Genomic DNA, 10,939 nt, shown 5'->3' on the forward strand with positions numbered 1-10,939 from the left:
AGTGAATAGCTTTTGACTTTCTGAGAAATAAAAACAGGAAGAAGAGGGTTGTGTGATGCTCCTATGGCATGCCCCACTCTTCCAACTTCACTCCATTTAACATGATCTACTAAAGGCTCTACTACAACTTGTTAGGAGGCCCACAAGCCTCTAATAAACTGGAAGGGGTATTCTCAAAGCATAGTACTTTGACTTAAATTAAAACAACAGTAATTCTAAGTCTCCCTAAAGCATCATAGAGTTCAGTGAGGTATAATTCATGCTTTCTTAATTGGCTACTACTTAATATTCAACTTCAAACTTTACATACTCTACTTAGAAAAACCTATTCAATAGGTCCTCTCCTCAACATTACTCAATCCTGTCATCTTTTCACCTATGGTCAAAATATTAGAAAGGCAATAGGTAACAGCGCAAGGAAAGTGGGAATCATGTCCTGTACACAACATTGTCAAACTTTCTCTATTATTCATCTCAGCTCCATTCAGTGTGGGTAGAGCCCACATTAATTTCATTAAGACTAAATCATTAATTTCATTTTTAATCAAAGTCCTATTCTACATTTTAGCTATATTGGCACTTTAAAACAGAAGCTGTAACAACCATACTAACAATTCCTGGTGTTTTCCCCCTAAGGATGAGGGCTTGATTTTGAAACTAAACATGGGTGTCAGAGATAATAATCTTATTCCTGTATCCCAACCCACATGAAAGGTGAGATTCTCGAAATTTTCTGTACCAACAAAATTAGACTACTGAATGTCTGATTTGTACACAAACATACCACACACCCACACATATATTTTTTAGTATGTGTTTCAATGTATTTGCCATAAACCACATATAGACATTAAAAGGCAAGGAGAGAAAGTCAATTTATTTCTTCAACTTAGAATGTAAAACTTCCCTGCTGAAACATCCCAAAGGCCCAACTTCTGGTTCTTACTCTAGCCATCAAGTCTCAGTTCAATATCACTGTTTCCAGAAGATCAGCCTAAAATGATGTAACCAGATTTTCAATGACTGTAATCATTACTCACTCTTTGAATTTTTAAATTATTTATTCAAGAATTATGTATTAAACACTTACTATATCAAGAAACCATGCGAGCTAACGATAAAGTACATGACAAGCCATTAGCAAAAATGAGTGCTTGTCTGCTTATTTAATCTGATGAACTGAATTAGGAATTAGTGATTTAGAGAAGTAAAGAAAAGCACCAAGCTGAAAAATGTATATATATATATATATATATGTATATATATATATATATATATATATATATATATATATGATGTGACTTATGAAAATTGCAACAGGTTATGAGAATTATTTGAGAATGTATATCTATTTAAAGAAAAAAATATTGAAGTTGAAACTGGAAACCAATCATGGAAAGAGAGAAGATCAATCCTAGTGACTGGGGCAAAAAACACGTGGCAGAAGGAAATTGTTTATTCAACCTAAGGGTATAAAGAGCTTGGCACACTGGAAATGCTTAAAATCAAGGTACTTGGGATCTGAGACAGGGCCCAGACATTGCAATGGGTTTTTGAAATACTAGTGGCAGTTTAGCCAATGATGGAAATCGAGAAAAGGTTACTTACAGAAATAGACTTAATGAGATTTTAACAGTGAATTGATAATTGCAATAGCATTTTACTTTAGAGTATCTAACAGAGCTTAACAATGAGATGAGACCTCTTGATCTAGTGCACATCTATATATACTGATTTATCCTGAACATTTAATTATTTTATTTTATATATGTTTATTTCTCTGTGGATTGTAAATATTGCTATATGTATGGGAACAAACTTTGTGTGTTGGCTCTTGTCTTTGCATCTTATTTGAGGCAAGGTCACATTGATACTATGTAAACCAGGCTCTGTGTCTTAAAAGTTAGGTCAACTGAATTACATAGCAAGCACTTTCCACATGAAAAATATCAAAAATTTATTGAAACTTTTAATGCATTCCATGTGACACCCCAAACTGAGATCCTGCTATTTCTTGCTCCATTTTTATTACAGATATGTGTTCCTATGTCTGATGTCAGACAACTAATTTATATAGTTATTTCCTACAGAACTCTCAGTTGTTTGAGTATATATCCACTGTCTGTAGCAGTTTAATTCTTCGGAGGAGAATTACTGGGTTCTTCTGGGCATCACACTGTAAGTTCTTCTCTCTGGCTGAGCAGGCTTCAATGGTTCTAATGCTGCTACTGGTTTCTGTGAGAATAGCCCAGGAAAGCTCCAAAGTCAGTGACTAAACATGTCTAACATGATTGTCTTCTGAGATGCAACTGCTGATTCAGACAAACATACAGACACCTATAGCCAAACAGTGGATGGAGCTTGGAGACTTTTGCGGAAAAACAGGAGGAAGGATTTCAGGCCCCAATAAAAGAGGAACTCCACAGGAAGGCCATTTAATTAACTAGACTGGAAACTTGGGTCTCTTGGAGACTGAACCACAAACCAAATTACATAGACAAGCTAGACATCGGCCTCCATGCACATATGTAACAGATGTGCATAGGTCTTGAAAACCTGGAGCCACAGCTATCCCATAAATTGTTGCTTGGCTATAGAATATGTCCTTCTAGATGGACAACTTAGCCTGGATGGGGGCGGGTGGAGGGAGAAGATGTATATAGCAATATAGAGACTTCATGTGCAGGGCTAGGAGTAAACGAAAGAAACGGGGAGGGAAAAATTACTGGTGACTGGGTGTGGAGGCAGTGAGTAGGATGTAAAGAGAATATATGAAAAGACAGAGAAAAATTATTTTTCCATACTTAATGACTAAATAAACAGTCATATCATATTTTCCTTGTGTGCTAGGGTTTTTTAAGCAGCAACACTATGTAGACTTTTAGGTGAGGGGGCATCTGAGAGAATATTAATTGTCTGAGGGTCCACATACATATTTTGCTGAAGGGATGCTTAAAACTTCAATATGCATGTTCAAGATAATTCAAGATTAAGCCAGTGTTGGTATTGATAAGAACGTTTAGTTTCTCATGGTGAAATTCCACTAAGCTTCCTGAAGTTTTACACAGCATAGTGTCTGTATTTATACAGTGGGAAAGACCCAAGAGACACTGAAGTGATGTGTGAAATATCTATTATTAATTATTCTTGATTCAGCATGTGGTGGCCTGTCACAAGGCCATTAAATTAAGGCTTAGTGCTGACATATTGGAGATTTGATGCCACAGAAGGTAAACTCTCAACACATAAGACTTATAGATGATATTGCAAAGTTTCTATAAGGCTAAAGACAATGTCAAAAAAACAAAATAGCAGCCAACAGATTGAGAAAAGATCTTTACCAACCCCACATCTGATAGAGGCCTAATATCCAAGGTATACAAAGAACTCAAGAAATTAGAAACCATAGAAACAAACAACCCTATTAAAAATGGGGTAGAGAGCTAAACCAAAAGTTCTCAATTGAGAAATATCGAATGGCAGAGAAGCATCTAAGGAAGTGCTCAACATCCTTAGGCATCAAGGAAGTGCAAATAAAAACAACCATGAGATTCCACCTCACACCAGTCAGAATGGCTAAGATCAAAAATTCAGATGACAGGAGATGCTGGCGAGGTTGTGGAGAAAGAGGAACACTTCTCCACTGTTGGTGGGGTTGTAAACTGGTACAACAACTCTGGAAATCAGTCTGGCTGTTCTTCAGAAATTAAATATAGTACTAATGAAGAACCAGTCATTCCACTTCTGGGCATATACCCCAGAGAAGCTCCAACATACAACAAAGATACATGCACCACAATGTTCATAGCAGCCCTATTTATAATAGCCAGAAGCTGGAAAGAACCCAGATGTCCTTCAATAGTTGAATGGATACAAAAATTGTGATATATTTAAACAATGGAGTACTACTCAGCTTTCAGAAAAAAAATGACCATATGAAATTCTTATGAAAATGGAAACATCTAGAGAATATCATCCTGAGTGAGGTAACCCAGTCACAAAAGAACAGACATAATATGCCGTCAGTGATAATTGGATACTAACTGCAGAAAGCTCTGAACACCCCAGAAAAAACTTACAGACTATATGAAGTTCAAGAAAAACAAAGGCAAAAGAAACAAAGAAAGAAAGAAAAAAGAAAGAAAGAAAGAAAGAAAGAAAGAAAGAAAGAAAATATCATTATGTTTAATCTTTACACACCAAGAAAGCTTTGACTATTTTCAGGTTACATCTTATTTTACATGTACTTTGTGCTCATTGTAACTAGTAATATTTTAAGTCATACTATCAAACCTTTAAAAACATCAAGTACTGACAAAAATTTATTTGTATACTTTTATGCAAAAGTGCTTTTAAAATCTGTACATTTATCTTTGTTTTAAAATAAAGTTGTTCAATTAAAAAAGGAGTTATAGAACTTGATTTGTTAACCACAATTTATTAAGGAATATGTTCTCCCCTTTTCATACTCTCTGGGATAAATCTGGTCATTTTCATAAGGGATGGAGGAAATATCAGCATCACCTTTCAAAGACATTCTAGACATCTGATTTTTGGAAGCCTAGCCAATGCAGAAGTTTACCCAGACTATAGAAGGCTGTCCCCCCCCCCCATACTTGGCTAATGTTTTTTTTGTTTTTTTTTTTTTTTTTTTTTTGTACCAAAGGAACAAGATGGCAAATGTCTCAGGGGTACTGGTGGCTTTTAAACCATATTTATAAGATTACATGAGACAGCATGCCTTTAATTTGCTGTTTAGCAGTACAGCAATATGTTTCTATCTTTGGAAAACAGTTTTACTAAGGTACCAGAACAAAAGATCGGAAATGAGAATTTCTTGGATCAATTTCCTAAGTGACTTACTGGTTGCTGCATATCCTTCAACAAGACACTTAATGTGCTTGCCTGTGAAGCAAAGATATGAAGACTGAATACTTAGAAAGAATGCATCTTGGCTGAATTCATGTCAAAGCAATAGGGCTTGAACAAAAATAACCCACAAAATACTATGAAAATGAACATTATTTTTGTAGAATACACAAAAGACAATATCTATGAGCTTATAAAATGATGAATCCATTTGTCTTATTTGCTTTATAATTGTTGCCTTTTCATTCAAACCTAACTTCAATTTTTTTGACTTGTGACAAGACAATGGCAAGTTCATATTGGTTTGGCAAATGAAACATTCTTTGGGGACTGACTTTATTTCAGGTCTAATATTTGTATGCAGAAGTCACCCATAATCAAATAATATTGAAATTGATAACTGCCTTACACCCATACAATCAGGAGGAAGACATCCCATTCATACCCACACTTAAATAATTTTAATAATAAGAAACATGAGGGAAAGAGCAAGGGAAGGAATAAAGCTGTAAACCCATGTTGCAGATCAATATACGTAATATATGCAGACAATCATATAGTCTACACATGCATATTTATTTAACAGTGTATAGTGTTTGTTTTACATTTAGTGTTTGGTATATAAGAACTACATTAATAACTTTTGTATTAAATTTAATGAGAACATCTTTTTAAAGAATGCTTTGACTTACACTGGAAAGGAAATTCAAAATGCTAGATGGATACTGTTTAAGAGATATTTAATAAATAACTGAGTTACATAGGGGATGACAACCTTCTATGGTACACACATTCTGCATGAATCTTCTGTTGGTAGAAGGTAGAGCTGAATAATTTCAAAGTGCTCTCCTATTTCTGCTCTGATCCACCCTTAAACACCTCTGCCCTTAAGCAGCTATTTGTCTCATGATTTTCTCAATCAAAATCACTACTGCGAATAAAATTCCTTCTTATGGAAAGAAAAGGTGACAAAAATAGTTTAAAATGCAACCTCAGTCTGGAAAGTGTGAAGTTGAAATTGGAGTGATTGGTACGCAGTAAAATGTGACATAGTTGCAAGTGTCTTTTTGTGGCAAGATATGTCCTCTCATAAGAAGTCTAAGTATTTGTACCTCGAACATACCTAAACCTAAATATGAATTCTGTGAGATGATAAAGCCAGTTTGATTCAGAAAAGGAAACAGTGTCTGAGAGACGATTTTCAGGGTGTCTTGATCTAACTGGGTTTGGAGCATAAGAAAAAATGCTCTGAAGCACACAATCACTTCTGTAATCTCCTTGTCACTTTGTCTTGTAGTTGAGTAGAAGCCATGGTGATGAAAGAGTTTATGGCAGAGAGATTTGATGTAAGGAAACTCTCATTCTTACAGTAGTCGGGAGTTATAAAGAAACAGCAAAATATTTAGTCAATACATGTTCTCTTTTTTTTTAAAGCAATATTTGAATTGAAGTGGGCTTTGAGAGAAATAAAGATTGTGCCAAATAATTTTCAGAGTGTAAATGATTTTAAGTAGTACCCTTCTATTTCATTTTACCAGCTAACAAAACAGAGCAAAAAAGAGAGAGGGTTGTAAAAATGATAATATAATTGATCAAGAATAGATGATCAAGCTAAGGTATCTTAAAGTATGAGCTGATGCTTACATCCTGTTTGGCTTTTGCTGTTATACTGCCCTACACATATTGTACAGAGGGTCTCATGAACAGTTCCTGTTAACCCACAGTAACTTCGAGGCAACTAATTCAAATTTTTTTCTTGCTTCCTTTCATATATTTTTGCATTTTATATTTATGATCTATGATCTATGACTGATATATGATGTTTGATATATGATATATGATATGCTTTATACTGTATATGTATGTGGTATTTTTTCTGCCATTTTTATCAGTAAATTTCTAAATATAGAATGAGTTTAGAAAATACTACTCAGGGTTCATATTCTCTCTATTCATTTTCTCTTTAAGTTATAGTATCATATCTATAAAACACTAACATTGTGAGATATGAATATAATTCATTGATCATATTTTTCTTTAAAATGATGAACATAAGCCTGGGAAATGGCTCAGCGGTTAAGAGCCCTGGCTGCTTTTCCAGAGGTCCTGAGTTCAATTCCCAGCAACCACATGGTGCCTCACAACCATCTGTAATGGGATCCGATGCCCTCTTATGGTGTGCCTTAAGATAATGACAATGTACTCATATACATTAAACAAACAAACAAACAAACAAATAAAATGATGAGCATATTATCATACATTTTACATATTATACAAAATGATAGACTTGATAAAGACATGTCAATACCAATATACCATATATAGAGCAATTTCTCAGTTTTTCTCTCCCTTCCCTACATGTCCCTCTGCTAGTTTCTTTCATCCATACCCACCAAAAACCAGTAATTTTTTGGGTTTCGTTTTTTTCATTTTTTTTAAAATATGATATTCTCTGCATTTACATTTCATGAGTTATCCCTTTCCTACAATCCCATCCCCCCTCCCCATCACATTCCCTCCATGAAGTTGTTCTCGCTCCCAACCACCCTCTTCTACCTTAGCACTTTGGCATTACCCTACACTGGGAAAAGGAGCCTTCACTGGACCAATGGCCTCTCCTCCTATTGATATCAGAAAATGCTATCCTCTGCTGTATGTGCACCTGTGGCCATGGGTCTTGCACAAAAACTCTTTAGTTGGTGTTTTAGACCCTGGGAGCTGTGATGATTTGGAATCTTAGGTAAGTTTTGATTTACATTTTCCTGATAACTAGGGATGTTGAGCACTTCTTTAGGTGCTTCTTAGCCGTTCAATATACCTCAGTTGAGAATTCTTTGTTTAACCCTGTACCCCATTTGGAATAGGATTATCTGATTTACTAGCATCTAACTTCTTGAGTTCTTTGTATATATCGAATAGTAGCTCTCTATCAAATGTAGGATTGGTAAAGATCTTTCCCCAGTTTGTTGGTTGTCAGTTTATCCTTTTGACAGTGTTCTTTGCCTTACAGAACCTTTACAATTTCATGAGGTCCCATCTGTCGATACTTAATCTTAGAGTATAAGCTATTGGAGTTCTGTTCAGAAAAATTTCCCCTGTACCTATGTGTCCTAAACTAAATCTGTTGATTTTCGCAAAGAAACAGCTCTTGGTTTTATTGATTCTTTGTATAGTCCTTTTTATTTCTATTTGGTTAATTTTAGCTCTGAGTTTGATTATTTCCTATCATTTTGTGTATTTGCTTCATTTTGTTCTAGAACTTTTCAAGTGTGCTGTCAAGGTGATAGTGTATGCTTTTTCCAGTTTCTTTTTAGAGGCACTCAGAAGTATGAGTTTTCCTCTTAGCATGCTTTCATTTTATCCTTACTTTTTGTTATGTTGTGCCTTCATTTTTATTAAATTCTAAGAAGTCTTTGATTTCTGTCTTTAATTTTTTGTTGGTTTTGTTGTTATTGAAAACTAACCTTAGTCCATGGTGATCTGATAGGATGCATGGGATAATTTCAGTGTTCTTGTATCTCTTGAGAACTGTTTTGTTGCCAACTATATTGTTAGTTTTGGCAAGGGTTTCATGAGGTTCTGAGAAGGTGTTTTCTTTTGTTTTAGGATTAAATATCCTATAGATATCTGTTAAATCCATTTGATTCACAACTTTTGTTATTTAACTGTGTTTCTGTTCAGTATTTTCTCCCATGATCTTTCTATTGATAAGAGTGTGGTGTTCAAGTCTCACACTATTATTTTGTGATACAATATATGCTTTGAGCTTTAGATTAGTTTCTTTTATGATTGTAGGTACCCTTATATTTGGATCATAGATGTTCAGGATTGAAAGTCATCTTGATAGATTTTTTTTTTCTTTGATGAGTAAAAAGTATTTTTCCTTGTCTTTTTTGATAACTTTTGGTTTAAAATCTATTGTATTATTATGAGGATGGCTACTTTAGCTTGCATTATGGGACTATATGATTGGAAAAATTTCTCCCAACTTTTTACTCAGAGGTAGTGCTTTTGTTTGTTGCTGAGGTGAGTTTCCTGTATGCAAAAAAAATGCTGTATCCTGTTTATATATCCATTGTGATAGTCTATGTTTTTTTTTTATTGGGGAATTGAGTCCATTGATATTAAGAGATAAGGTGATTTTTGTTTTTTGCTGGTTTTATTGTTAGAGGTAGAATTATGGTTGTTTGCTTTTCTTCTTTTGTATTTGTTGCAAGATTAGTTTCTTGACTTTCCTATGGTGAAGTTTCTCTCTCTGTAGTGGAGTTTTCCATCTATTATTCTTTGTAGTTCTAGATTTGTGGACATTTGTGTAATTTGCTTTTGTCCTGAGATATCTTGGTTTCTCCATCTATGTTAATTCAGAGTTTTGCTGGTTATAGTAACCTGGGCTGGCATTTGTGTTCTCTTAGGGTCTATATGACATTATTCCAGGATATTCTAGCTTTCATAGTCTCCGTTGAAAAGTCCTGTGTAATTCTAATTAGTCTGCCTTTATATGTTACTGGTCCTTTTCCCCTTATTGCTTTTAGTATTTTGTTTTGAGCATTTGTTGTTTTGGCTATTATGTGTCAGGAAGAGTTTCTTTTCTGGTCCAATCTATTTTGGGTTCTGTTGGCTTCTTGTATGTTCATGGTCATCTCTTTCTTTAGGTTAGAAAAGTTTTCTTTTATAATTTTGTTGAAGATATTTACTGGACTGTTTACTATGCAGTCTTTACTCTCTTCTACAACTGTTATCCTTAGGTTTGGTCTTCTCATTGGGTCCTGGATATTTGGAGTTAGAATCTTTTTAATTTTTGTGTTTCTCTGACTGTTGTGTCAATGATTTCTATGGTACCTTCTGCTCCTGAGAGTTTCTCTTTCATCTCTTGTATTCTGTTTGTGATGCTTGCATCTATGACTCTTGCTGTCTTTCCTAAGTTTTTCTAACTTCAGGGTTGTCTTTTATCATTTCTTCATCATTTCTCTTTCTGTTTTCAATTTTCTTACCTGTTTGTGCTTTTCTTTAGCTCATTAAATGATTTTGGTGTTTCTTCTTTAAGGGCTTCAGCTTGTTTGCCTGTGTTTCCCTGGCTTTTCTGTACTTGGTTATGTGTATTATTTATGTGCTCTTTGAGGGTCTTTATCATCATCATAAAGTATAATTTTAAATCTGAATCTTGTTTTTCTGGTGAGTTGTGATATCCACTATTTGCCGTGTTGGGAGAATTTGTTCTGTTGTTGCCAGGTTGTCTTGATTTCTGTTTCTTAGACTCCTTTTCCTGCATCTTGCCATCTTGCTATTGGTGATGCTAAGTAATCTTGTTTTCTCTTACTGGAGCTTGTCTCTCCTGTGGGTCTTTGGGTTGTCATCTCCAGAGGGATATTGTTTCTGGGTGTTCAGCTCTCTGGTTAGGCTTTGAGTTCCAATGGCAGTGCCCAGTCCTGATGTTACTGGGTGAGCTCTGACCTTGGGCCAGATGTATCTGTTTCTAAGCAGCATTGCCACCTACCATTATGCCCTGAGAGTTCTGGGAGGCCTCTCCTGAGATAGAGAGTGGGGAGGGAGTATGGACTTGTCTCTGCTACCAGGAATGAGAACCCTCTTGTTCTTCAAGGTTCCTAGAAACCTGAGGGCAAGCCACCAGTCCAGATAAAACTGGACCAGGTCTGGCCTTGGGACAGAATTGTGAGCTCTCAGGCAGCACCACCATCTGTTTCCTGAAAGTTCAGGGCAGCCTCTCCAGGGATAGACAGTAGGCAGAGAACATGGTCTCACCCCTGTGCTCAGGGGTAAAAACCCTCTTGCCTTCTTTTTGTTTTATGTATTACATTTTAAATGTTTGCTTAAAAGAAAAAAAAAACCCACACATATATTCACATAAATAGATGGGTTCTGAATTTTATTTGATAGTCTTATTTAATTGCCATCCAGATCCCCCTAATCTGAATGTGTTCATGCACACCTCTTTCTTCGCACATTAATTCTTTAGTCTTCATTCATTTCTTTCTTTTTACTTTTTTGAGTGCTTTTTTTTTCTTTTGCATGTAAATCATATCTACTTCTGTAGCATACCATTATTTTG

This window comes from Micromys minutus (genome assembly GCF_963924665.1).
Source record: "Micromys minutus genome assembly, chromosome: 1".
NCBI classification, from domain to species: Eukaryota; Metazoa; Chordata; class Mammalia; order Rodentia; family Muridae; genus Micromys; species Micromys minutus.